The sequence below is a fragment of the Lissotriton helveticus genome, chromosome 6 (genome assembly GCF_964261635.1).
Source record: "Lissotriton helveticus chromosome 6, aLisHel1.1, whole genome shotgun sequence".
In the NCBI taxonomy this organism is placed as follows: domain Eukaryota; kingdom Metazoa; phylum Chordata; class Amphibia; order Caudata; family Salamandridae; genus Lissotriton; species Lissotriton helveticus.
In genome coordinates this window covers 1,087,468,869-1,087,495,098 of record NC_136067.1, presented here as the reverse complement: position 1 = coordinate 1,087,495,098, position 26,230 = coordinate 1,087,468,869, and the positions used below count along the sequence as shown (strand labels likewise).

The 26,230-nt window shown below is 45.7% G+C and overlaps 26 non-coding genes across 26 annotated transcripts; 13 read left to right on the top strand and 13 right to left on the bottom strand.

The window, feature by feature from the left end:
• Positions 1–646: 646 nt before the first annotated feature.
• LOC144764620 (U6 spliceosomal RNA) lies at positions 647–753 on the bottom strand. Its single transcript, XR_013596667.1, has one exon. It is a non-coding gene; the product is annotated as a U6 spliceosomal RNA (small nuclear RNA).
• Positions 754–1,481: 728 nt separating this feature from the next.
• Positions 1,482–1,554, top strand: TRNAR-ACG (transfer RNA arginine (anticodon ACG)). Its single transcript has one exon. It is a non-coding gene; the product is annotated as a tRNA-Arg (tRNA).
• Positions 1,555–2,579: 1,025 nt separating this feature from the next.
• On the bottom strand, positions 2,580–2,686 carry LOC144764839 (U6 spliceosomal RNA). Its single transcript, XR_013596866.1, has one exon. It is a non-coding gene; the product is annotated as a U6 spliceosomal RNA (small nuclear RNA).
• A 724-nt stretch (positions 2,687–3,410) lies between these two features.
• TRNAR-ACG (transfer RNA arginine (anticodon ACG)) lies at positions 3,411–3,483 on the top strand. Its single transcript has one exon. It is a non-coding gene; the product is annotated as a tRNA-Arg (tRNA).
• A 1,015-nt stretch (positions 3,484–4,498) lies between these two features.
• Positions 4,499–4,605, bottom strand: LOC144764619 (U6 spliceosomal RNA). The gene has a single exon (XR_013596666.1). It is a non-coding gene; the product is annotated as a U6 spliceosomal RNA (small nuclear RNA).
• A 722-nt stretch (positions 4,606–5,327) lies between these two features.
• TRNAR-ACG (transfer RNA arginine (anticodon ACG)) lies at positions 5,328–5,400 on the top strand. Its single transcript has one exon. It is a non-coding gene; the product is annotated as a tRNA-Arg (tRNA).
• Positions 5,401–6,425: 1,025 nt separating this feature from the next.
• On the bottom strand, positions 6,426–6,532 carry LOC144764838 (U6 spliceosomal RNA). Its single transcript, XR_013596865.1, has one exon. It is a non-coding gene; the product is annotated as a U6 spliceosomal RNA (small nuclear RNA).
• Positions 6,533–7,268: 736 nt separating this feature from the next.
• On the top strand, positions 7,269–7,341 carry TRNAR-ACG (transfer RNA arginine (anticodon ACG)). Its single transcript has one exon. It is a non-coding gene; the product is annotated as a tRNA-Arg (tRNA).
• Positions 7,342–8,366: 1,025 nt separating this feature from the next.
• Positions 8,367–8,473, bottom strand: LOC144764617 (U6 spliceosomal RNA). Its single transcript, XR_013596665.1, has one exon. It is a non-coding gene; the product is annotated as a U6 spliceosomal RNA (small nuclear RNA).
• Positions 8,474–9,201: 728 nt separating this feature from the next.
• TRNAR-ACG (transfer RNA arginine (anticodon ACG)) lies at positions 9,202–9,274 on the top strand. The gene has a single exon. It is a non-coding gene; the product is annotated as a tRNA-Arg (tRNA).
• A 1,015-nt stretch (positions 9,275–10,289) lies between these two features.
• LOC144764837 (U6 spliceosomal RNA) lies at positions 10,290–10,396 on the bottom strand. Its single transcript, XR_013596864.1, has one exon. It is a non-coding gene; the product is annotated as a U6 spliceosomal RNA (small nuclear RNA).
• Positions 10,397–11,418: 1,022 nt separating this feature from the next.
• On the top strand, positions 11,419–11,491 carry TRNAR-ACG (transfer RNA arginine (anticodon ACG)). The gene has a single exon. It is a non-coding gene; the product is annotated as a tRNA-Arg (tRNA).
• A 1,015-nt stretch (positions 11,492–12,506) lies between these two features.
• Positions 12,507–12,613, bottom strand: LOC144764616 (U6 spliceosomal RNA). The gene has a single exon (XR_013596664.1). It is a non-coding gene; the product is annotated as a U6 spliceosomal RNA (small nuclear RNA).
• Positions 12,614–13,335: 722 nt separating this feature from the next.
• On the top strand, positions 13,336–13,408 carry TRNAR-ACG (transfer RNA arginine (anticodon ACG)). Its single transcript has one exon. It is a non-coding gene; the product is annotated as a tRNA-Arg (tRNA).
• Positions 13,409–14,433: 1,025 nt separating this feature from the next.
• On the bottom strand, positions 14,434–14,540 carry LOC144764836 (U6 spliceosomal RNA). Its single transcript, XR_013596863.1, has one exon. It is a non-coding gene; the product is annotated as a U6 spliceosomal RNA (small nuclear RNA).
• Positions 14,541–15,276: 736 nt separating this feature from the next.
• Positions 15,277–15,349, top strand: TRNAR-ACG (transfer RNA arginine (anticodon ACG)). The gene has a single exon. It is a non-coding gene; the product is annotated as a tRNA-Arg (tRNA).
• A 1,025-nt stretch (positions 15,350–16,374) lies between these two features.
• Positions 16,375–16,481, bottom strand: LOC144764834 (U6 spliceosomal RNA). Its single transcript, XR_013596861.1, has one exon. It is a non-coding gene; the product is annotated as a U6 spliceosomal RNA (small nuclear RNA).
• Positions 16,482–17,219: 738 nt separating this feature from the next.
• Positions 17,220–17,292, top strand: TRNAR-ACG (transfer RNA arginine (anticodon ACG)). Its single transcript has one exon. It is a non-coding gene; the product is annotated as a tRNA-Arg (tRNA).
• Positions 17,293–18,317: 1,025 nt separating this feature from the next.
• LOC144764615 (U6 spliceosomal RNA) lies at positions 18,318–18,424 on the bottom strand. The gene has a single exon (XR_013596663.1). It is a non-coding gene; the product is annotated as a U6 spliceosomal RNA (small nuclear RNA).
• Positions 18,425–19,152: 728 nt separating this feature from the next.
• TRNAR-ACG (transfer RNA arginine (anticodon ACG)) lies at positions 19,153–19,225 on the top strand. The gene has a single exon. It is a non-coding gene; the product is annotated as a tRNA-Arg (tRNA).
• Positions 19,226–20,240: 1,015 nt separating this feature from the next.
• Positions 20,241–20,347, bottom strand: LOC144764833 (U6 spliceosomal RNA). Its single transcript, XR_013596860.1, has one exon. It is a non-coding gene; the product is annotated as a U6 spliceosomal RNA (small nuclear RNA).
• Positions 20,348–21,085: 738 nt separating this feature from the next.
• TRNAR-ACG (transfer RNA arginine (anticodon ACG)) lies at positions 21,086–21,158 on the top strand. The gene has a single exon. It is a non-coding gene; the product is annotated as a tRNA-Arg (tRNA).
• A 1,025-nt stretch (positions 21,159–22,183) lies between these two features.
• On the bottom strand, positions 22,184–22,290 carry LOC144764614 (U6 spliceosomal RNA). The gene has a single exon (XR_013596662.1). It is a non-coding gene; the product is annotated as a U6 spliceosomal RNA (small nuclear RNA).
• Positions 22,291–23,018: 728 nt separating this feature from the next.
• On the top strand, positions 23,019–23,091 carry TRNAR-ACG (transfer RNA arginine (anticodon ACG)). Its single transcript has one exon. It is a non-coding gene; the product is annotated as a tRNA-Arg (tRNA).
• A 1,015-nt stretch (positions 23,092–24,106) lies between these two features.
• LOC144764832 (U6 spliceosomal RNA) lies at positions 24,107–24,213 on the bottom strand. The gene has a single exon (XR_013596859.1). It is a non-coding gene; the product is annotated as a U6 spliceosomal RNA (small nuclear RNA).
• Positions 24,214–25,337: 1,124 nt separating this feature from the next.
• TRNAR-ACG (transfer RNA arginine (anticodon ACG)) lies at positions 25,338–25,410 on the top strand. Its single transcript has one exon. It is a non-coding gene; the product is annotated as a tRNA-Arg (tRNA).
• The last annotated feature ends 820 nt before the right edge of the window (positions 25,411–26,230 follow it).

Sequence of the window (26,230 nt, the reverse complement as noted above, 5' to 3'; positions counted from 1 at the left end):
CCCCAGTAGCCAGGCAGAACCACAGTTAAGGAGAGAGAGGAAGTTGGTCCATTATTAGAGAAGAACCATGAGCATCTTGCCCTGCTACCTTCTTCCCCTCTCAGCCACGATCAGCCACGATCGGCCAAGACCTCTCTATTAGGGCGGAGGGTGAACATTTCTTGGACCTCAGAAACTTAGGGATGTAGACCCAATATGTCCTCCAAGCGCCTAGAGACCTGGTGCCCAATCTGGCTTGGTGTTTTTCAGCATACCCGACCAATCTGGTTGCAAGGCAGATTTTAACAGTACTGCTGAAAAGGGACTCCCAGGCATCCCTGAGGCCATCATTTGCATAGGCCCTGCCCTTCTCTTTATCCTGCTTCCCACAAAGCAACTCATCACTAGCAGCAGTATAGATTTGGAGGTGGTGAAGAATAATGACAGGGAGGCTGAAAAAGAGAAAGAAAAGTCCCAGAAGTCCAGCAGGCTTCCTTGGAAAATGCTGCTGGACATAGAGCGCACCTTCTTTACTGCAAGGCAAATACATTAAAAATGTTGAGGAGAGACAATTTAAAAATACATATTACATGACACAGGACTGGAACCTGCTTTATTATTTCAATAAGTCTTGAAAACAAAGAAGATTTCTCTCCTAAAAGCTGTTAAAAATATGGAACGCTTCACGAATTTGCGTGTCATCCTTGCGCAGGGGCCATGCTAATCTTCTCTGTATCGTTCCAATTTTAGTATATGTGCTGCCGAAGCGAGCACACTTTATTGATGAACTGACAATGTTTATAAACTCTCTAAATCCACAGTCTCTAGACATAGGGTGGCCTGGCAGAGATGCTCAGATGGCCAGTAAGCATTCAAATCTGAGCCAATGGGCAAAAATGTATGAAGAGTAGCAATCCATTATTCTTCACTGCATTCATGGTCCAAGACTTCACACACCGTAAGTATGTAGATTATGCCAGGGTTGCAAAGGCTCATGGTTTGGGCTACAGACAAGGAGCATTGTGACATCACGCTGCCTGTGGAACGTTGATATTAAAGGCGAAACAGCTGCACAGTAGGTTAGGTGAAGTGCTCTGAGTGTGGAAAGGCAGCATGCTTGGGTCCCTGGACAAGGTGAGCCTACGACAAGGTGTCTGAATTTTAACCCCTATTGTAATATTAAACTCCCTTTTGTTGTACCCGCCTACTTACTAAGGAGTTCACAAGCTCAGCCCCACACAGACCTGGAGCTGATTATGTTAACCCAGAGTATTTAAGAAACTGAGCCTGATCTAAAAGATTTTCTTGGATCTAGGACCATTTTGCCTAGCTTTTAGGTCCTTCCTTCTCCTAAAGTCCTTTGTACAACTTAGGAAAACCTCATAGAACAGACTTTCAGGTGGTCAGATGGGTTTCCTTGTGCCTTCACACACACACACACACACACACACACACACGCTTTCTAGCCCTCTTAAGGACAACAAGATAGGCGCAAATACATAGGGCCAGTGGCGCAATGGATAACGCGTCTGACTACGGATCAGAAGATTGTAGGTTCGACTCCTATCTGGCTCGGAAGGGTTGTAGGTCTCTTTTTCATTATGTTCCTGTGGTATTCTTATTTACCTCAGACTTAATGTAGGTTCAATATTCTCCAGCAGGACTCATCCAGCAGTTGTTCCACGGTAGAGCTGCAGTAATAGGACCACGGCTAGTTAAACGTTTCCCATTTGCTGCTGGACTCTACATGACGGCCGTCACGTGGTGTGCTGCTTTTGTATTTCAACATGGGTCCCTGATTCTCTTAACTACATAAAAAAGCTTGTTGACAAAAGTGTGTGTGCGCGCGAGGGTCTGTGGACGCAGGCAGGTGTGTGCAATTGAATGCTTACCCATTTACATTTGTGAGAGGGACAAACCAACTCCTCGTGGGCTGCAGGCTTACAACTGGTAGCCCCAGTAGCCAGGCAGAACCACAGTTAAGGAGAGAGAGGAAGTTGGTCCATTATTAGAGAAGAACCATGAGCATCTTGCCCTGCTACCTTCTTCCCCTCTCAGCCACGATCGGCCACGATCGGCCAAGACCTCTCTATTAGGGCGGAGGGTGAACATTTCTTGGACCTCAGAAACTTAGGGATGTAGACCCAATATGTCCTCCAAGCGCCTAGAGACCTGGTGCCCAATCTGGCGTGGTGTTTTTCAGCATACCCGACCAATCTGGTTGCAAGGCAGATTTTAACAGTACTGCTGAAAAGGGACTCCCAGGCATCCCTGAGGCCATCATTTGCATAGGCCCTGCCCTTCTCTTTATCCTGCTTCCCACAAAGCAACTCATCACTAGCAGCAGTATAGATTTGGAGGTGGTGAAGAATAATGACAGGGAGGCTGAAAAAGAGAAAGAAAAGTCCCAGAAGTCCAGCAGGCTTCCTTGTAAAATGCTGCTGGACATAGAGCGCACCTTCTTTACTGCAAGGCAAATACATTAAAAATGTTGAGGAGAGACAATTTAAAAATACATATTACATGACACAGGACTGGAACCTGCTTTATTATTTCAATAAGTCTTGAAAACAAAGAAGATTTCTCTCCTAAAAGCTGTTAAAAATATGGAACGCTTCACGAATTTGCGTGTCATCCTTGCGCAGGGGCCATGCTAATCTTCTCTGTATCGTTCCAATTTTAGTATATGTGCTGCCAAAGCGAGCACACTGTATTGATGAACTGACAATGTTTATAAACTCTCTAAATCCACAGTCTCTAGACATAGGGTGGCCTGGCAGAGATGCTCAGATGGCCAGTAAGCATTCAAATCTGAGCCAATGGGCAAAAATGTATGAAGAGTAGCAATCCATTATTCTTGACTGCATTCGTGGTCCAAGACTTCACACACCGTAAGTATGTAGATTATGCCAGGGTTGCAAAGGCTCATGGTTTGGGCTACAGACAAGGAGCATTGTGACATCACGCTGCCTGTGGAACTTTGATATTAAAGGCGAAACAGCTGCACAGTAGGTTAGGTGAAGTGCTCTGAGTGTGGAAAGGCAGCATGCTTGGGTCCCTGGACAAGGTGAGCCTACGACAAGGTGTCTGAATTTTAACCCCTATTGTAATATTAAACTCCCTTTTGTTGTACCCGCCTACTTACTAAGGAGTTCACAAGCTCAGCCCCACACAGACCTGGAGCTGATTATGTTAACCCAGAGTATTTAAGAAACTGAGCCTGATCTAAAAGATTTTCTTGGATCTAGGACCATTTTGCCTAGCTTTTAGGTCCTTCCTTCTCCTAAAGTCCTTTGTACAACTTAGGAAAACCTCATAGAACAGACTTTCAGGTGGTCAGATGGGTTTCCTTGTGCCTTCACACACACACACACACACACACACACGCTTTCTAGCCCTCTTAAGGACAACAAGATAGGCGCAAATACATAGGGCCAGTGGCGCAATGGATAACGCGTCTGACTACGGATCAGAAGATTGTAGGTTCGACTCCTATCTGGCTCGGAAGGGTTGTAGGTCTCTTTTTCATTATGTTCCTGTGGTATTCTTATTTACCTCAGACTTAATGTAGGTTCAATATTCTCCAGCAGGACTCATCCAGCAGTTGTTCCACGGTAGAGCTGCAGTAATAGGACCACGGCTAGTTAAACGTTTCCCATTTGCTGCTGGACTCTACATGACGGCCGTCACGTGGTGTGCTGCTTTTGTATTTCAACATGGGTCCCTGATTCTCTTAACTACATAAAAAAGCTTGTTGACAAAAGTGTGTGTGCGCGCGAGGGTCTGTGGACGCAGGCAGGTGTGTGCAATTGAATGCTTACCCATTTACATTTGTGAGAGGGACAAACCAACTCCTCGTGGGCTGCAGGCTTACAACTGGTAGCCCCAGTAGCCAGGCAGAACCACAGTTAAGGAGAGAGAGGAAGTTGGTCCATTATTAGAGAAGAACCATGAGCATCTTGCCCTGCTACCTTCTTCCCCTCTCAGCCACGATCGGCCAAGACCTCTCTATTAGGGCGGAGGGTGAACATTTCTTGGACCTCAGAAACTTAGGGATGTAGACCCAATATGTCCTCCAAGCGCCTAGAGACCTGGTGCCCAATCTGGCGTGGTGTTTTTCAGCATACCCGACCAATCTGGTTGCAAGGCAGATTTTAACAGTACTGCTGAAAAGGGACTCCCAGGCATCCCTGAGGCCATCATTTGCATAGGCCCTGCCCTTCTCTTTATCCTGCTTCCCACAAAGCAACTCATCACTAGCAGCAGTATAGATTTGGAGGTGGTGAAGAATAATGACAGGGAGGCTGAAAAAGAGAAAGAAAAGTCCCAGAAGTCCAGCAGGCTTCCTTGTAAAATGCTGCTGGACATAGAGCGCACCTTCTTTACTGCAAGGCAAATACATTAAAAATGTTGAGGAGAGACAATTTAAAAATACATATTACATGACACAGGACTGGAACCTGCTTTATTATTTCAATAAGTCTTGAAAACAAAGAAGATTTCTCTCCTAAAAGCTGTTAAAAATATGGAACGCTTCACGAATTTGCGTGTCATCCTTGCGCAGGGGCCATGCTAATCTTCTCTGTATCGTTCCAATTTTAGTATATGTGCTGCCGAAGCGAGCACACTGTATTGATGAACTGACAATGTTTATAAACTCTCTAAATCCACAGTCTCTAGACATAGGGTGGCCTGGCAGAGATGCTCAGATGGCCAGTAAGCATTCAAATCTGAGCCAATGGGCAAAAATGTATGAAGAGTAGCAATCCATTATTCTTCACTGCATTCATGGTCCAAGACTTCACACACCGTAAGTATGTAGATTATGCCAGGGTTGCAAAGGCTCATGGTTTGGGCTACAGACAAGGAGCATTGTGACATCACGCTGCCTGTGGAACTTTGATATTAAAGGCGAAACAGCTGCACAGTAGGTTAGGTGAAGTGCTCTGAGTGTGGAAAGGCAGCATGCTTGGGTCCCTGGACAAGGTGAGCCTACGACAAGGTGTCTGAATTTTAACCCCTATTGTAATATTAAACTCCCTTTTGTTGTACCCGCCTACTTACTAAGGAGTTCACAAGCTCAGCCCCACACAGACCTGGAGCTGATTATGTTAACCCAGAGTATTTAAGAAACTGAGCCTGATCTAAAAGATTTTCTTGGATCTAGGAACATTTTGCCTAGCTTTTAGGTCCTTCCTTCTCCTAAAGTCCTTTGTACAACTTAGGAAAACCTCATAGAACAGACTTTCAGGTGGTCAGATGGGTTTCCTTGTGCCTTCACACACACACACACACACACACACGCTTTCTAGCCCTCTTAAGGACAACAAGATAGGTGCAAATACATAGGGCCAGTAGCGCAATGGATAACGCGTCTGACTACGGATCAGAAGATTGTAGGTTCGACTCCTATCTGGCTCGGAAGGGTTGTAGGTCTCTTTTTCATTATGTTCCTGTGGTATTCTTATTTACCTCAGACTTAATGTAGGTTCAATATTCTCCAGCAGGACTCATCCAGCAGTTGTTCCACGGTAGAGCTGCAGTAATAGGACCACGGCTAGTTAAACGTTTCCCATTTGCTGCTGGACTCTACATGACGGCCGTCACGTGGTGTGCTGCTTTTGTATTTCAACATGGGTCCCTGATTCTCTTAACTACATAAAAAAGCTTGTTGACAAAAGTGTGTGTGCGCGCGAGGGTCTGTGGACGCAGGCAGGTGTGTGCAATTGAATGCTTACCCATTTACATTTGTGAGAGGGACAAACCAACTCCTTGTGGGCTGCAGGCTTACAACTGGTAGCCCCAGTAGCCAGGCAGAACCACAGTTAAGGAGAGAGAGGAAGTTGGTCCATTATTAGAGAAGAACCATGAGCATCTTGCCCTGCTACCTTCTTCCCCTCTCAGCCACGATCGGCCACGATCGGCCAAGACCTCTCTATTAGGGCGGAGGGTGAACATTTCTTGGACCTCAGAAACTTAGGGATGTAGACCCAATATGTCCTCCAAGCGCCTAGAGACCTGGTGCCCAATCTGGCGTGGTGTTTTTCAGCATACCCGACCAATCTGGTTGCAAGGCAGATTTTAACAGTACTGCTGAAAAGGGACTCCCAGGCATCCCTGAGGCCATCATTTGCATAGGCCCTGCCCTTCTCTTTATCCTGCTTCCCACAAAGCAACTCATCACTAGCAGCAGTATAGATTTGGAGGTGGTGAAGAATAATGACAGGGAGGCTGAAAAAGAGAAAGAAAAGTCCCAGAAGTCCAGCAGGCTTCCTTGTAAAATGCTGCTGGACATAGAGCGCACCTTCTTTACTGCAAGGCAAATACATTAAAAATGTTGAGGAGAGACAATTTAAAAATACATATTACATGACACAGGACTGGAACCTGCTTTATTATTTCAATAAGTCTTGAAAACAAAGAAGATTTCTCTCCTAAAAGCTGTTAAAAATATGGAACGCTTCACGAATTTGCGTGTCATCCTTGCGCAGGGGCCATGCTAATCTTCTCTGTATCGTTCCAATTTTAGTATATGTGCTGCCAAAGCGAGCACACTGTATTGATGAACTGACAATGTTTATAAACTCTCTAAATCCACAGTCTCTAGACATAGGGTGGCCTGGCAGAGATGCTCAGATGGCCAGTAAGCATTCAAATCTGAGCCAATGGGCAAAAATGTATGAAGAGTAGCAATCCATTATTCTTGACTGCATTCGTGGTCCAAGACTTCACACACCGTAAGTATGTAGATTATGCCAGGGTTGCAAAGGCTCATGGTTTGGGCTACAGACAAGGAGCATTGTGACATCACGCTGCCTGTGGAACTTTGATATTAAAGGCGAAACAGCTGCACAGTAGGTTAGGTGAAGTGCTCTGAGTGTGGAAAGGCAGCATGCTTGGGTCCCTGGACAAGGTGAGCCTACGACAAGGTGTCTGAATTTTAACCCCTATTGTAATATTAAACTCCCTTTTGTTGTACCCGCCTACTTACTAAGGAGTTCACAAGCTCAGCCCCACACAGACCTGGAGCTGATTATGTTAACCCAGAGTATTTAAGAAACTGAGCCTGATCTAAAAGATTTTCTTGGATCTAGGACCATTTTGCCTAGCTTTTAGGTCCTTCCTTCTCCTAAAGTCCTTTGTACAACTTAGGAAAACCTCATAGAACAGACTTTCAGGTGGTCAGATGGGTTTCCTTGTGCCTTCACACACACACACACACACACACACACACACACACACACGCTTTCTAGCCCTCTTAAGGACAAAAAGATAGGTGCAAATACATAGGGCCAGTGGCGCAATGGATAACGCGTCTGACTACGGATCAGAAGATTGTAGGTTCGACTCCTATCTGGCTCGGAAGGGTTGTAGGTCTCTTTTTCATTATGTTCCTGTGGTATTCTTATTTACCTCAGACTTAATGTAGGTTCAATATTCTCCAGCAGGACTCATCCAGCAGTTGTTCCACGGTAGAGCTGCAGTAATAGGACCACGGCTAGTTAAACGTTTCCCATTTGCTGCTGGACTCTACATGACGGCCGTCACGTGGTGTGCTGCTTTTGTATTTCAACATGGGTCCCTGATTCTCTTAACTACATAAAAAAGCTTGTTGACAAAAGTGTGTGTGCGCGCGAGGGTCTGTGGACGCAGGCAGGTGTGTGCAATTGAATGCTTACCCATTTACATTTGTGAGAGGGACAAACCAACTCCTTGTGGGCTGCAGGCTTACAACTGGTAGCCCCAGTAGCCAGGCAGAACCACAGTTAAGGAGAGAGAGGAAGTTGGTCCATTATTAGAGAAGAACCATGAGCATCTTGCCCTGCTACCTTCTTCCCCTCTCAGCCACGATCAGCCACGATCGGCCAAGACCTCTCTATTAGGGCGGAGGGTGAACATTTCTTGGACCTCAGAAACTTAGGGATGTAGACCCAATATGTCCTCCAAGCGCCTAGAGACCTGGTGCCCAATCTGGCTTGGTGTTTTTCAGCATACCCGACCAATCTGGTTGCAAGGCAGATTTTAACAGTACTGCTGAAAAGGGACTCCCAGGCATCCCTGAGGCCATCATTTGCATAGGCCCTGCCCTTCTCTTTATCCTGCTTCCCACAAAGCAACTCATCACTAGCAGCAGTATAGATTTGGAGGTGGTGAAGAATAATGACAGGGAGGCTGAAAAAGAGAAAGAAAAGTCCCAGAAGTCCAGCAGGCTTCCTTGGAAAATGCTGCTGGACATAGAGCGCACCTTCTTTACTGCAAGGCAAATACATTAAAAATGTTGAGGAGAGACAATTTAAAAATACATATTACATGACACAGGACTGGAACCTGCTTTATTATTTCAATAAGTCTTGAAAACAAAGAAGATTTCTCTCCTAAAAGCTGTTAAAAATATGGAACGCTTCACGAATTTGCGTGTCATCCTTGCGCAGGGGCCATGCTAATCTTCTCTGTATCGTTCCAATTTTAGTATATGTGCTGCCGAAGCGAGCACACTTTATTGATGAACTGACAATGTTTATAAACTCTCTAAATCCACAGTCTCTAGACATAGGGTGGCCTGGCAGAGATGCTCAGATGGCCAGTAAGCATTCAAATCTGAGCCAATGGGCAAAAATGTATGAAGAGTAGCAATCCATTATTCTTCACTGCATTCATGGTCCAAGACTTCACACACCGTAAGTATGTAGATTATGCCAGGGTTGCAAAGGCTCATGGTTTGGGCTACAGACAAGGAGCATTGTGACATCACGCTGCCTGTGGAACGTTGATATTAAAGGCGAAACAGCTGCACAGTAGGTTAGGTGAAGTGCTCTGAGTGTGGAAAGGCAGCATGCTTGGGTCCCTGGACAAGGTGAGCCTACGACAAGGTGTCTGAATTTTAACCCCTATTGTAATATTAAACTCCCTTTTGTTGTACCCGCCTACTTACTAAGGAGTTCACAAGCTCAGCCCCACACAGACCTGGAGCTGATTATGTTAACCCAGAGTATTTAAGAAACTGAGCCTGATCTAAAAGATTTTCTTGGATCTAGGACCATTTTGCCTAGCTTTTAGGTCCTTCCTTCTCCTAAAGTCCTTTGTACAACTTAGGAAAACCTCATAGAACAGACTTTCAGGTGGTCAGATGGGTTTCCTTGTGCCTTCACACACACACACACACACACACACACACACGCTTTCTAGCCCTCTTAAGGACAACAAGATAGGCGCAAATACATAGGGCCAGTGGCGCAATGGATAACGCGTCTGACTACGGATCAGAAGATTGTAGGTTCGACTCCTATCTGGCTCGGAAGGGTTGTAGGTCTCTTTTTCATTATGTTCCTGTGGTATTCTTATTTACCTCAGACTTAATGTAGGTTCAATATTCTCCAGCAGGACTCATCCAGCAGTTGTTCCACGGTAGAGCTGCAGTAATAGGACCACGGCTAGTTAAACGTTTCCCGTTTGCTGCTGGACTCTACATGACGGCCGTCACGTGGTGTGCTGCTTTTGTATTTCAACATGGGTCCCTGATTCTCTTAACTACATAAAAAAGCTTGTTGACAAAAGTGTGTGTGCGCGCGAGGGTCTGTGGACGCAGGCAGGTGTGTGCAATTGAATGCTTACCCATTTACATTTGTGAGAGGGACAAACCAACTCCTTGTGGGCTGCAGGCTTACAACTGGTAGCCCCAGTAGCCAGGCAGAACCACAGTTAAGGAGAGAGAGGAAGTTGGTCCATTATTAGAGAAGAACCATGAGCATTTTGCCCTGCTACCTTCTTCCCCTCTCAGCCACGATCGGCCAAGACCTCTCTATTAGGGCGGAGGGTGAACATTTCTTGGACCTCAGAAACTTAGGGATGTAGACCCAATATGTCCTCCAAGCGCCTAGAGACCTGGTGCCCAATCTGGCGTGGTGTTTTTCAGCATACCCGACCAATCTGGTTGCAAGGCAGATTTTAACAGTACTGCTGAAAAGGGACTCCCAGGCATCCCTGAGGCCATCATTTGCATAGGCCCTGCCCTTCTCTTTATCCTGCTTCCCACAAAGCAACTCATCACTAGCAGCAGTATAGATTTGGAGGTGGTGAAGAATAATGACAGGGAGGCTGAAAAAGAGAAAGAAAAGTCCCAGAAGTCCAGCAGGCTTCCTTGTAAAATGCTGCTGGACATAGAGCGCACCTTCTTTACTGCAAGGCAAATACATTAAAAATGTTGAGGAGAGACAATTTAAAAATACATATTACATGACACAGGACTGGAACCTGCTTTATTATTTCAATAAGTCTTGAAAACAAAGAAGATTTCTCTCCTAAAAGCTGTTAAAAATATGGAACGCTTCACGAATTTGCGTGTCATCCTTGCGCAGGGGCCATGCTAATCTTCTCTGTATCGTTCCAATTTTAGTATATGTGCTGCCAAAGCGAGCACACTGTATTGATGAACTGACAATGTTTATAAACTCTCTAAATCCACAGTCTCTAGACATAGGGTGGCCTGGCAGAGATGCTCAGATGGCCAGTAAGCATTCAAATCTGAGCCAATGGGCAAAAATGTATGAAGAGTAGCAATCCATTATTCTTGACTGCATTCGTGGTCCAAGACTTCACACACCGTAAGTATGTAGATTATGCCAGGGTTGCAAAGGCTCATGGTTTGGGCTACAGACAAGGAGCATTGTGACATCACGCTGCCTGTGGAACTTTGATATTAAAGGCGAAACAGCTGCACAGTAGGTTAGGTGAAGTGCTCTGAGTGTGGAAAGGCAGCATGCTTGGGTCCCTGGACAAGGTGAGCCTACGACAAGGTGTCTGAATTTTAACCCCTATTGTAATATTAAACTCCCTTTTGTTGTACCCGCCTACTTACTAAGGAGTTCACAAGCTCAGCCCCACACAGACCTGGAGCTGATTATGTTAACCCAGAGTATTTAAGAAACTGAGCCTGATCTAAAAGATTTTCTTGGATCTAGGACCATTTTGCCTAGCTTTTAGGTCCTTCCTTCTCCTAAAGTCCTTTGTACAACTTAGGAAAACCTCATAGAACAGACTTTCAGGTGGTCAGATGGGTTTCCTTGTGCCTTCACACACACACACACACACACACACACACACACACACACACACACACACACACACACACACACACACACACACACACACACACACACACACACACACACACACACACACACACACACACACACACACACACACACACACACACACACACACACACACACACACACACACACACACACACACACACACACACACACACACACACACACACACACACACACACACACACACACACACACACACACACACACACACACACACACACACACACACACACACACACACACACACACACACACACACACACACACACACACACACACACACGCTTTCTAGCCCTCTTAAGGACAAAAAGATAGGTGCAAATACATAGGGCCAGTGGCGCAATGGATAACGCGTCTGACTACGGATCAGAAGATTGTAGGTTCGACTCCTATCTGGCTCGGAAGGGTTGTAGGTCTCTTTTTCATTATGTTCCTGTGGTATTCTTATTTACCTCAGACTTAATGTAGGTTCAATATTCTCCAGCAGGACTCATCCAGCAGTTGTTCCACGGTAGAGCTGCAGTAATAGGACCACGGCTAGTTAAACGTTTCCCATTTGCTGCTGGACTCTACATGACGGCCGTCACGTGGTGTGCTGCTTTTGTATTTCAACATGGGTCCCTGATTCTCTTAACTACATAAAAAAGCTTGTTGACAAAAGTGTGTGTGCGCGCGAGGGTCTGTGGACGCAGGCAGGTGTGTGCAATTGAATGCTTACCCATTTACATTTGTGAGAGGGACAAACCAACTCCTCGTGGGCTGCAGGCTTACAACTGGTAGCCCCAGTAGCCAGGCAGAACCACAGTTAAGGAGAGAGAGGAAGTTGGTCCATTATTAGAGAAGAACCATGAGCATCTTGCCCTGCTACCTTCTTCCCCTCTCAGCCACGATCGGCCAAGACCTCTCTATTAGGGCGGAGGGTGAACATTTCTTGGACCTCAGAAACTTAGGGATGTAGACCCAATATGTCCTCCAAGCGCCTAGAGACCTGGTGCCCAATCTGGCGTGGTGTTTTTCAGCATACCCGACCAATCTGGTTGCAAGGCAGATTTTAACAGTACTGCTGAAAAGGGACTCCCAGGCATCCCTGAGGCCATCATTTGCATAGGCCCTGCCCTTCTCTTTATCCTGCTTCCCACAAAGCAACTCATCACTAGCAGCAGTATAGATTTGGAGGTGGTGAAGAATAATGACAGGGAGGCTGAAAAAGAGAAAGAAAAGTCCCAGAAGTCCAGCAGGCTTCCTTGTAAAATGCTGCTGGACATAGAGCGCACCTTCTTTACTGCAAGGCAAATACATTAAAAATGTTGAGGAGAGACAATTTAAAAATACATATTACATGACACAGGACTGGAACCTGCTTTATTATTTCAATAAGTCTTGAAAACAAAGAAGATTTCTCTCCTAAAAGCTGTTAAAAATATGGAACGCTTCACGAATTTGCGTGTCATCCTTGCGCAGGGGCCATGCTAATCTTCTCTGTATCGTTCCAATTTTAGTATATGTGCTGCCGAAGCGAGCACACTGTATTGATGAACTGACAATGTTTATAAACTCTCTAAATCCACAGTCTCTAGACATAGGGTGGCCTGGCAGAGATGCTCAGATGGCCAGTAAGCATTCAAATCTGAGCCAATGGGCAAAAATGTATGAAGAGTAGCAATCCATTATTCTTCACTGCATTCATGGTCCAAGACTTCACACACCGTAAGTATGTAGATTATGCCAGGGTTGCAAAGGCTCATGGTTTGGGCTACAGACAAGGAGCATTGTGACATCACGCTGCCTGTGGAACTTTGATATTAAAGGCGAAACAGCTGCACAGTAGGTTAGGTGAAGTGCTCTGAGTGTGGAAAGGCAGCATGCTTGGGTCCCTGGACAAGGTGAGCCTACGACAAGGTGTCTGAATTTTAACCCCTATTGTAATATTAAACTCCCTTTTGTTGTACCCGCCTACTTACTAAGGAGTTCACAAGCTCAGCCCCACACAGACCTGGAGCTGATTATGTTAACCCAGAGTATTTAAGAAACTGAGCCTGATCTAAAAGATTTTCTTGGATCTAGGAACATTTTGCCTAGCTTTTAGGTCCTTCCTTCTCCTAAAGTCCTTTGTACAACTTAGGAAAACCTCATAGAACAGACTTTCAGGTGGTCAGATGGGTTTCCTTGTGCCTTCACACACACACACACACACACACACGCTTTCTAGCCCTCTTAAGGACAACAAGATAGGTGCAAATACATAGGGCCAGTAGCGCAATGGATAACGCGTCTGACTACGGATCAGAAGATTGTAGGTTCGACTCCTATCTGGCTCGGAAGGGTTGTAGGTCTCTTTTTCATTATGTTCCTGTGGTATTCTTATTTACCTCAGACTTAATGTAGGTTCAATATTCTCCAGCAGGACTCATCCAGCAGTTGTTCCACGGTAGAGCTGCAGTAATAGGACCACGGCTAGTTAAACGTTTCCCATTTGCTGCTGGACTCTACATGACGGCCGTCACGTGGTGTGCTGCTTTTGTATTTCAACATGGGTCCCTGATTCTCTTAACTACATAAAAAAGCTTGTTGACAAAAGTGTGTGTGCGCGCGAGGGTCTGTGGACGCAGGCAGGTGTGTGCAATTGAATGCTTACCCATTTACATTTGTGAGAGGGACAAACCAACTCCTTGTGGGCTGCAGGCTTACAACTGGTAGCCCCAGTAGCCAGGCAGAACCACAGTTAAGGAGAGAGAGGAAGTTGGTCCATTATTAGAGAAGAACCATGAGCATCTTGCCCTGCTACCTTCTTCCCCTCTCAGCCACGATCGGCCACGATCGGCCAAGACCTCTCTATTAGGGCGGAGGGTGAACATTTCTTGGACCTCAGAAACTTAGGGATGTAGACCCAATATGTCCTCCAAGCGCCTAGACACCTGGTGACCAATCTGGCATGGTGTTTTTCAGCATACCTGACCAATCTGGTTGCAAGGCAGATTTTAACAGTACTGCTGAAAAGGGACTCCCAGGCATCCCTGAGGCCATCATTTGCATAGGCCCTGCCCTTCTCTTTATCCTGCTTCCCACAAAGCAACTCATCACTAGCAGCAGTATAGATTTGGAGGTGGTGAAGAATAATGACAGGGAGGCTGAAAAAGAGAAAGAAAAGTCCCAGAAGTCCTGCAGGCTTCCTTGCTAAATGCTGCTGGACATAGAGCGCACCTTCTTTACTGCAAGGCAAATACATTAAAAATGTTGAGGAGAGACAATTTAAAAATACATATTACATGACACAGGACTGGAACCTGCTTTATTATTTCAATAAGTCTTGAAAACAAAGAAGATTTCTCTCCTAAAAGCTGTTAAAAATATGGAACGCTTCACGAATTTGCGTGTCATCCTTGCGCAGGGGCCATGCTAATCTTCTCTGTATCGTTCCAATTTTAGTATATGTGCTGCCAAAGCGAGCACACTGTATTGATGAACTGACAATGTTTATAAACTCTCTAAATCCACAGTCTCTAGACATAGGGTGGCCTGGCAGAGATGCTCAGATGGCCAGTAAGCATTCAAATCTGAGCCAATGGGCAAAAATGTATGAAGAGTAGCAATCCATTATTCTTGACTGCATTCGTGGTCCAAGACTTCACACACCGTAAGTATGTAGATTATGCCAGGGTTGCAAAGGCTCATGGTTTGGGCTACAGACAAGGAGCATTGTGACATCACGCTGCCTGTGGAACTTTGATATTAAAGGCGAAACAGCTGCACAGTAGGTTAGGTGAAGTGCTCTGAGTGTGGAAAGGCAGCATGCTTGGGTCCCTGGACAAGGTGAGCCTACGACAAGGTGTCTGAATTTTAACCCCTATTGTAATATTAAACTCCCTTTTGTTGTACCCGCCTACTTACTAAGGAGTTCACAAGCTCAGCCCCACACAGACCTGGAGCTGATTATGTTAACCCAGAGTATTTAAGAAACTGAGCCTGATCTAAAAGATTTTCTTGGATCTAGGACCATTTTGCCTAGCTTTTAGGTCCTTCCTTCTCCTAAAGTCCTTTGTACAACTTAGGAAAACCTCATAGAACAGACTTTCAGGTGGTCAGATGGGTTTCCTTGTGCCTTCACACACACACACACACACACACACACACACACACACACGCTTTCTAGCCCTCTTAAGGACAAAAAGATAGGTGCAAATACATAGGGCCAGTGGCGCAATGGATAACGCGTCTGACTACGGATCAGAAGATTGTAGGTTCGACTCCTATCTGGCTCGGAAGGGTTGTAGGTCTCTTTTTCATTATGTTCCTGTGGTATTCTTATTTACCTCAGACTTAATGTAGGTTCAATATTCTCCAGCAGGACTCATCCAGCAGTTGTTCCACGGTAGAGCTGCAGTAATAGGACCACGGCTAGTTAAACGTTTCCCATTTGCTGCTGGACTCTACATGACGGCCGTCACGTGGTGTGCTGCTTTTGTATTTCAACATGGGTCCCTGATTCTCTTAACTACATAAAAAAGCTTGTTGACAAAAGTGTGTGTGCGCGCGAGGGTCTGTGGACGCAGGCAGGTGTGTGCAATTGAATGCTTACCCATTTACATTTGTGAGAGGGACAAACCAACTCCTTGTGGGCTGCAGGCTTACAACTGGTAGCCCCAGTAGCCAGGCAGAACCACAGTTAAGGAGAGAGAGGAAGTTGGTCCATTATTAGAGAAGAACCATGAGCATCTTGCCCTGCTACCTTCTTCCCCTCTCAGCCACGATCGGCCACGATCGGCCAAGACCTCTCTATTAGGGCGGAGGGTGAACATTTCTTGGACCTCAGAAACTTAGGGATGTAGACCCAATATGTCCTCCAAGCGCCTAGACACCTGGTGACCAATCTGGCATGGTGTTTTTCAGCATACCTGACCAATCTGGTTGCAAGGCAGATTTTAACAGTACTGCTGAAAAGGGACTCCCAGGCATCCCTGAGGCCATCATTTGCATAGGCCCTGCCCTTCTCTTTATCCTGCTTCCCACAAAGCAACTCATCACTAGCAGCAGTATAGATTTGGAGGTGGTGAAGAATAATGACAGGGAGGCTGAAAAAGAGAAAGAAAAGTCCCAGAAGTCCTGCAGGCTTCCTTGCTAAATGCTGCTGGACATAGAGCGCACCTTCTTTACTGCAAGGCAAATACATTAAAAATGTTGAGGAGAGACAATTTAAAAATACATATTACATGACACAGGACTGGAACCTGCTTTATTATTTCAATAAGTCTTGAAAACAAAGAAGATTTCTCTCCTAAAAGCTGTTAAAAATATGGAACGCTTCACGAATTTGCGTGTCATCCTTGCGCAGGGGCCATGCTAATCTTCTCTGTATCGTTCCAATTTTAGTATATGTGCTGCCAAAGCGAGCACACTGTATTGATGAACTGACAATGTTTATAAACTCTCTAAATCCACAGTCTCTAGACATAGGGTGGCCTGGCAGAGATGCTCAGATGGCCAGTAAGCATTCAAATCTGAGCCAATGGGCAAAAATGTATGAAGAGTAGCAATCCATTATTCTTGACTGCATTCGTGGTCCAAGACTTCACACACCGTAAGTATGTAGATTATGCCAGGGTTGCAAAGGCTCATGGTTTGGGCTACAGACAAGGAGCATTGTGACATCACGCTGCCTGTGGAACTTTGATATTAAAGGCGAAACAGCTGCACAGTAGGTTAGGTGAAGTGCTCTGAGTGTGGAAAGGCAGCATGCTTGGGTCCCTGGACAAGGTGAGCCTACGACAAGGTGTCTGAATTTTAACCCCTATTGTAATATTAAACTCCCTTTTGTTGTACCCGCCTACTTACTAAGGAGTTCACAAGCTCAGCCCCACACAGACCTGGAGCTGATTATGTTAACCCAGAGTATTTAAGAAACTGAGCCTGATCTAAAAGATTTTCTTGGATCTAGGACCATTTTGCCTAGCTTTTAGGTCCTTCCTTCTCCTAAAGTCCTTTGTACAACTTAGGAAAACCTCATAGAACAGACTTTCAGGTGGTCAGATGGGTTTCCTTGTGCCTTCACACACACACACACACACACACACACACACACACACACACGCTTTCTAGCCCTCTTAAGGACAAAAAGATAGGTGCAAATACATAGGGCCAGTGGCGCAATGGATAACGCGTCTGACTACGGATCAGAAGATTGTAGGTTCGACTCCTATCTGGCTCGGAAGGGTTGTAGGTCTCTTTTTCATTATGTTCCTGTGGTATTCTTATTTACCTCAGACTTAATGTAGGTTCAATATTCTCCAGCAGGACTCATCCAGCAGTTGTTCCACGGTAGAGCTGCAGTAATAGGACCACGGCTAGTTAAACGTTTCCCATTTGCTGCTGGACTCTACATGACGGCCGTCACGTGGTGTGCTGCTTTTGTATTTCAACATGGGTCCCTGATTCTCTTAACTACATAAAAAAGCTTGTTGACAAAAGTGTGTGTGCGCGCGAGGGTCTGTGGACGCAGGCAGGTGTGTGCAATTGAATGCTTACCCATTTACATTTGTGAGAGGGACAAACCAACTCCTTGTGGGCTGCAGGCTTACAACTGGTAGCCCCAGTAGCCAGGCAGAACCACAGTTAAGGAGAGAGAGGAAGTTGGTCCATTATTAGAGAAGAACCATGAGCATCTTGCCCTGCTACCTTCTTCCCCTCTCAGCCACGATCAGCCACGATCGGCCAAGACCTCTCTATTAGGGCGGAGGGTGAACATTTCTTGGACCTCAGAAACTTAGGGATGTAGACCCAATATGTCCTCCAAGCGCCTAGAGACCTGGTGCCCAATCTGGCTTGGTGTTTTTCAGCATACCCGACCAATCTGGTTGCAAGGCAGATTTTAACAGTACTGCTGAAAAGGGACTCCCAGGCATCCCTGAGGCCATCATTTGCATAGGCCCTGCCCTTCTCTTTATCCTGCTTCCCACAAAGCAACTCATCACTAGCAGCAGTATAGATTTGGAGGTGGTGAAGAATAATGACAGGGAGGCTGAAAAAGAGAAAGAAAAGTCCCAGAAGTCCAGCAGGCTTCCTTGGAAAATGCTGCTGGACATAGAGCGCACCTTCTTTACTGCAAGGCAAATACATTAAAAATGTTGAGGAGAGACAATTTAAAAATACATATTACATGACACAGGACTGGAACCTGCTTTATTATTTCAATAAGTCTTGAAAACAAAGAAGATTTCTCTCCTAAAAGCTGTTAAAAATATGGAACGCTTCACGAATTTGCGTGTCATCCTTGCGCAGGGGCCATGCTAATCTTCTCTGTATCGTTCCAATTTTAGTATATGTGCTGCCGAAGCGAGCACACTTTATTGATGAACTGACAATGTTTATAAACTCTCTAAATCCACAGTCTCTAGACATAGGGTGGCCTGGCAGAGATGCTCAGATGGCCAGTAAGCATTCAAATCTGAGCCAATGGGCAAAAATGTATGAAGAGTAGCAATCCATTATTCTTCACTGCATTCATGGTCCAAGACTTCACACACCGTAAGTATGTAGATTATGCCAGGGTTGCAAAGGCTCATGGTTTGGGCTACAGACAAGGAGCATTGTGACATCACGCTGCCTGTGGAACGTTGATATTAAAGGCGAAACAGCTGCACAGTAGGTTAGGTGAAGTGCTCTGAGTGTGGAAAGGCAGCATGCTTGGGTCCCTGGACAAGGTGAGCCTACGACAAGGTGTCTGAATTTTAACCCCTATTGTAATATTAAACTCCCTTTTGTTGTACCCGCCTACTTACTAAGGAGTTCACAAGCTCAGCCCCACACAGACCTGGAGCTGATTATGTTAACCCAGAGTATTTAAGAAACTGAGCCTGATCTAAAAGATTTTCTTGGATCTAGGACCATTTTGCCTAGCTTTTAGGTCCTTCCTTCTCCTAAAGTCCTTTGTACAACTTAGGAAAACCTCATAGAACAGACTTTCAGGTGGTCAGATGGGTTTCCTTGTGCCTTCACACACACACACACACACACACACACACACGCTTTCTAGCCCTCTTAAGGACAACAAGATAGGCGCAAATACATAGGGCCAGTGGCGCAATGGATAACGCGTCTGACTACGGATCAGAAGATTGTAGGTTCGACTCCTATCTGGCTCGGAAGGGTTGTAGGTCTCTTTTTAATTATGTTCCTGTGGTATTCTTATTTACCTCAGACTTAATGTAGGTTCAATATTCTCCAGCAGGACTCATCCAGCAGTTGTTCCACGGTAGAGCTGCAGTAATAGGACCACGGCTAGTTAAACGTTTCCCGTTTGCTGCTGGACTCTACATGACGGCCGTCACGTGGTGTGCTGCTTTTGTATTTCAACATGGGTCCCTGATTCTCTTAACTACATAAAAAAGCTTGTTGACAAAAGTGTGTGTGCGCGCGAGGGTCTGTGGACGCAGGCAGGTGTGTGCAATTGAATGCTTACCCATTTACATTTGTGAGAGGGACAAACCAACTCCTTGTGGGCTGCAGGCTTACAACTGGTAGCCCCAGTAGCCAGGCAGAACCACAGTTAAGGAGAGAGAGGAAGTTGGTCCATTATTAGAGAAGAACCATGAGCATCTTGCCCTGCTACCTTCTTCCCCTCTCAGCCACGATCGGCCAAGACCTCTCTATTAGGGCGGAGGGTGAACATTTCTTGGACCTCAGAAACTTAGGGATGTAGACCCAATATGTCCTCCAAGCGCCTAGACACCTGGTGACCAATCTGGCATGGTGTTTTTCAGCATACCTGACCAATCTGGTTGCAAGGCAGATTTTAACAGTACTGCTGAAAAGGGACTCCCAGGCATCCCTGAGGCCATCATTTGCATAGGCCCTGCCCTTCTCTTTATCCTGCTTCCCACAAAGCAACTCATCACTAGCAGCAGTATAGATTTGGAGGTGGTGAAGAATAATGACAGGGAGGCTGAAAAAGAGAAAGAAAAGTCCCAGAAGTCCTGCAGGCTTCCTTGCTAAATGCTGCTGGACATAGAGCGCACCTTCTTTACTGCAAGGCAAATACATTAAAAATGTTGAGGAGAGACAATTTAAAAATACATATTACATGACACAGGACTGGAACCTGCTTTATTATTTCAATAAGTCTTGAAAACAAAGAAGATTTCTCTCCTAAAAGCTGTTAAAAATATGGAACGCTTCACGAATTTGCGTGTCATCCTTGCGCAGGGGCCATGCTAATCTTCTCTGTATCGTTCCAATTTTAGTATATGTGCTGCCAAAGCGAGCACACTGTATTGATGAACTGACAATGTTTATAAACTCTCTAAATCCACAGTCTCTAGACATAGGGTGGCCTGGCAGAGATGCTCAGATGGCCAGTAAGCATTCAAATCTGAGCCAATGGGCAAAAATGTATGAAGAGTAGCAATCCATTATTCTTGACTGCATTCGTGGTCCAAGACTTCACACACCGTAAGTATGTAGATTATGCCAGGGTTGCAAAGGCTCATGGTTTGGGCTACAGACAAGGAGCATTGTGACATCACGCTGCCTGTGGAACTTTGATATTAAAGGCGAAACAGCTGCACAGTAGGTTAGGTGAAGTGCTCTGAGTGTGGAAAGGCAGCATGCTTGGGTCCCTGGACAAGGTGAGCCTACGACAAGGTGTCTGAATTTTAACCCCTATTGTAATATTAAACTCCCTTTTGTTGTACCCGCCTACTTACTAAGGAGTTCACAAGCTCAGCCCCACACAGACCTGGAGCTGATTATGTTAACCCAGAGTATTTAAGAAACTGAGCCTGATCTAAAAGATTTTCTTGGATCTAGGACCATTTTGCCTAGCTTTTAGGTCCTTCCTTCTCCTAAAGTCCTTTGTACAACTTAGGAAAACCTCATAGAACAGACTTTCAGGTGGTCAGATGGGTTTCCTTGTGCCTTCACACACACACACACACACACACACACACACACACACACACGCTTTCTAGCCCTCTTAAGGACAAAAAGATAGGTGCAAATACATAGGGCCAGTGGCGCAATGGATAACGCGTCTGACTACGGATCAGAAGATTGTAGGTTCGACTCCTATCTGGCTCGGAAGGGTTGTAGGTCTCTTTTTCATTATGTTCCTGTGGTATTCTTATTTACCTCAGACTTAATGTAGGTTCAATATTCTCCAGCAGGACTCATCCAGCAGTTGTTCCACGGTAGAGCTGCAGTAATAGGACCACGGCTAGTTAAACGTTTCCCATTTGCTGCTGGACTCTACATGACGGCCGTCACGTGGTGTGCTGCTTTTGTATTTCAACATGGGTCCCTGATTCTCTTAACTACATAAAAAAGCTTGTTGACAAAAGTGTGTGTGCGCGCGAGGGTCTGTGGACGCAGGCAGGTGTGTGCAATTGAATGCTTACCCATTTACATTTGTGAGAGGGACAAACCAACTCCTTGTGGGCTGCAGGCTTACAACTGGTAGCCCCAGTAGCCAGGCAGAACCACAGTTAAGGAGAGAGAGGAAGTTGGTCCATTATTAGAGAAGAACCATGAGCATCTTGCCCTGCTACCTTCTTCCCCTCTCAGCCACGATCAGCCACGATCGGCCAAGACCTCTCTATTAGGGCGGAGGGTGAACATTTCTTGGACCTCAGAAACTTAGGGATGTAGACCCAATATGTCCTCCAAGCGCCTAGAGACCTGGTGCCCAATCTGGCTTGGTGTTTTTCAGCATACCCGACCAATCTGGTTGCAAGGCAGATTTTAACAGTACTGCTGAAAAGGGACTCCCAGGCATCCCTGAGGCCATCATTTGCATAGGCCCTGCCCTTCTCTTTATCCTGCTTCCCACAAAGCAACTCATCACTAGCAGCAGTATAGATTTGGAGGTGGTGAAGAATAATGACAGGGAGGCTGAAAAAGAGAAAGAAAAGTCCCAGAAGTCCAGCAGGCTTCCTTGGAAAATGCTGCTGGACATAGAGCGCACCTTCTTTACTGCAAGGCAAATACATTAAAAATGTTGAGGAGAGACAATTTAAAAATACATATTACATGACACAGGACTGGAACCTGCTTTATTATTTCAATAAGTCTTGAAAACAAAGAAGATTTCTCTCCTAAAAGCTGTTAAAAATATGGAACGCTTCACGAATTTGCGTGTCATCCTTGCGCAGGGGCCATGCTAATCTTCTCTGTATCGTTCCAATTTTAGTATATGTGCTGCCGAAGCGAGCACACTTTATTGATGAACTGACAATGTTTATAAACTCTCTAAATCCACAGTCTCTAGACATAGGGTGGCCTGGCAGAGATGCTCAGATGGCCAGTAAGCATTCAAATCTGAGCCAATGGGCAAAAATGTATGAAGAGTAGCAATCCATTATTCTTCACTGCATTCATGGTCCAAGACTTCACACACCGTAAGTATGTAGATTATGCCAGGGTTGCAAAGGCTCATGGTTTGGGCTACAGACAAGGAGCATTGTGACATCACGCTGCCTGTGGAACGTTGATATTAAAGGCGAAACAGCTGCACAGTAGGTTAGGTGAAGTGCTCTGAGTGTGGAAAGGCAGCATGCTTGGGTCCCTGGACAAGGTGAGCCTACGACAAGGTGTCTGAATTTTAACCCCTATTGTAATATTAAACTCCCTTTTGTTGTACCCGCCTACTTACTAAGGAGTTCACAAGCTCAGCCCCACACAGACCTGGAGCTGATTATGTTAACCCAGAGTATTTAAGAAACTGAGCCTGATCTAAAAGATTTTCTTGGATCTAGGACCATTTTGCCTAGCTTTTAGGTCCTTCCTTCTCCTAAAGTCCTTTGTACAACTTAGGAAAACCTCATAGAACAGACTTTCAGGTGGTCAGATGGGTTTCCTTGTGCCTTCACACACACACACACACACACACACACACACGCTTTCTAGCCCTCTTAAGGACAACAAGATAGGCGCAAATACATAGGGCCAGTGGCGCAATGGATAACGCGTCTGACTACGGATCAGAAGATTGTAGGTTCGACTCCTATCTGGCTCGGAAGGGTTGTAGGTCTCTTTTTAATTATGTTCCTGTGGTATTCTTATTTACCTCAGACTTAATGTAGGTTCAATATTCTCCAGCAGGACTCATCCAGCAGTTGTTCCACGGTAGAGCTGCAGTAATAGGACCACGGCTAGTTAAACGTTTCCCGTTTGCTGCTGGACTCTACATGACGGCCGTCACGTGGTGTGCTGCTTTTGTATTTCAACATGGGTCCCTGATTCTCTTAACTACATAAAAAAGCTTGTTGACAAAAGTGTGTGTGCGCGCGAGGGTCTGTGGACGCAGGCAGGTGTGTGCAATTGAATGCTTACCCATTTACATTTGTGAGAGGGACAAACCAACTCCTTGTGGGCTGCAGGCTTACAACTGGTAGCCCCAGTAGCCAGGCAGAACCACAGTTAAGGAGAGAGAGGAAGTTGGTCCATTATTAGAGAAGAACCATGAGCATCTTGCCCTGCTACCTTCTTCCCCTCTCAGCCACGATCGGCCAAGACCTCTCTATTAGGGCGGAGGGTGAATATTTCTTGGACCTCAGAAACTTAGGGATGTAGACCCAATATGTCCTCCAAGCGCCTAGAGACCTGGTGCCCAATCTGGCGTGGTGTTTTTCAGCATACCCGACCAATCTGGTTGCAAGGCAGATTTTAACAGTACTGCTGAAAAGGGACTCCCAGGCATCCCTGAGGCCATCATTTGCATAGGCCCTGCCCTTCTCTTTATCCTGCTTCCCACAAAGCAACTCATCACTAGCAGCAGTATAGATTTGGAGGTGGTGAAGAATAATGACAGGGAGGCTGAAAAAGAGAAAGAAAAGTCCCAGAAGTCCAGCAGGCTTCCTTGTAAAATGCTGCTGGACATAGAGCGCACCTTCTTTACTGCAAGGCAAATACATTAAAAATGTTGAGGAGAGACAATTTAAAAATACATATTACATGACACAGGACTGGAACCTGCTTTATTATTTCAATAAGTCTTGAAAACAAAGAAGATTTCTCTCCTAAAAGCTGTTAAAAATATGGAACGCTTCACGAATTTGCGTGTCATCCTTGCGCAGGGGCCATGCTAATCTTCTCTGTATCGTTCCAATTTTAGTATATGTGCTGCCAAAGCGAGCACACTGTATTGATGAACTGACAATGTTTATAAACTCTCTAAATCCACAGTCTCTAGACATAGGGTGGCCTGGCAGAGATGCTCAGATGGCCAGTAAGCATTCAAATCTGAGCCAATGGGCAAAAATGTATGAAGAGTAGCAATCCATTATTCTTGACTGCATTCGTGGTCCAAGACTTCACACACCGTAAGTATGTAGATTATGCCAGGGTTGCAAAGGCTCATGGTTTGGGCTACAGACAAGGAGCATTGTGACATCACGCTGCCTGTGGAACTTTGATATTAAAGGCGAAACAGCTGCACAGTAGGTTAGGTGAAGTGCTCTGAGTGTGGAAAGGCAGCATGCTTGGGTCCCTGGACAAGGTGAGCCTACGACAAGGTGTCTGAATTTTAACCCCTATTGTAATATTAAACTCCCTTTTGTTGTACCCGCCTACTTACTAAGGAGTTCACAAGCTCAGCCCCACACAGACCTGGAGCTGATTATGTTAACCCAGAGTATTTAAGAAACTGAGCCTGATCTAAAAGATTTTCTTGGATCTAGGACCATTTTGCCTAGCTTTTAGGTCCTTCCTTCTCCTAAAGTCCTTTGTACAACTTAGGAAAACCTCATAGAACAGACTTTCAGGTGGTCAGATGGGTTTCCTTGTGCCTTCACACACACACACACACACACACACACACACACACACACACACACACACACACACACACACACACACACACACACACACACACACACACACACACACACACACACACACACACACACACACACACACACACACACACACACACACACACACACACACACACACACACACACACACACACACACACACACACACACACACACACACACACACACACACACACACACACACACACACACACACACACACACACACACACACACACACACACACACACACACACACACACACACACACACACACACACACACACACACACACACACACACACACACACACACACACACACACACACACACACACACACACACACACACACACACACACACACACACACACACACACACACACACACACACACACACACACGCTTTCTAGCCCTCTTAAGGACAAAAAGATAGGTGCAAATACATAGGGCCAGTGGCGCAATGGATAACGCGTCTGACTACGGATCAGAAGATTGTAGGTTCGACTCCTATCTGGCTCGGAAGGGTTGTAGGTCTCTTTTTCATTATGTTCCTGTGGTATTCTTATTTACCTCAGACTTAATGTAGGTTCAATATTCTCCAGCAGGACTCATCCAGCAGTTGTTCCACGGTAGAGCTGCAGTAATAGGACCACGGCTAGTTAAACGTTTCCCATTTGCTGCTGGACTCTACATGACGGCCGTCACGTGGTGTGCTGCTTTTGTATTTCAACATGGGTCCCTGATTCTCTTAACTACATAAAAAAGCTTGTTGACAAAAGTGTGTGTGCGCGCGAGGGTCTGTGGACGCAGGCAGGTGTGTGCAATTGAATGCTTACCCATTTACATTTGTGAGAGGGACAAACCAACTCCTTGTGGGCTGCAGGCTTACAACTGGTAGCCCCAGTAGCCAGGCAGAACCACAGTTAAGGAGAGAGAGGAAGTTGGTCCATTATTAGAGAAGAACCATGAGCATCTTGCCCTGCTACCTTCTTCCCCTCTCAGCCACGATCAGCCACGATCGGCCAAGACCTCTCTATTAGGGCGGAGGGTGAACATTTCTTGGACCTCAGAAACTTAGGGATGTAGACCCAATATGTCCTCCAAGCGCCTAGAGACCTGGTGCCCAATCTGGCGTGGTGTTTTTCAGCATACCCGACCAATCTGGTTGCAAGGCAGATTTTAACAGTACTGCTGAAAAGGGACTCCCAGGCATCCCTGAGGCCATCATTTGCATAGGCCCTGCCCTTCTCTTTATCCTGCTTCCCACAAAGCAACTCATCACTAGCAGCAGTATAGATTTGGAGGTGGTGAAGAATAATGACAGGGAGGCTGAAAAAGA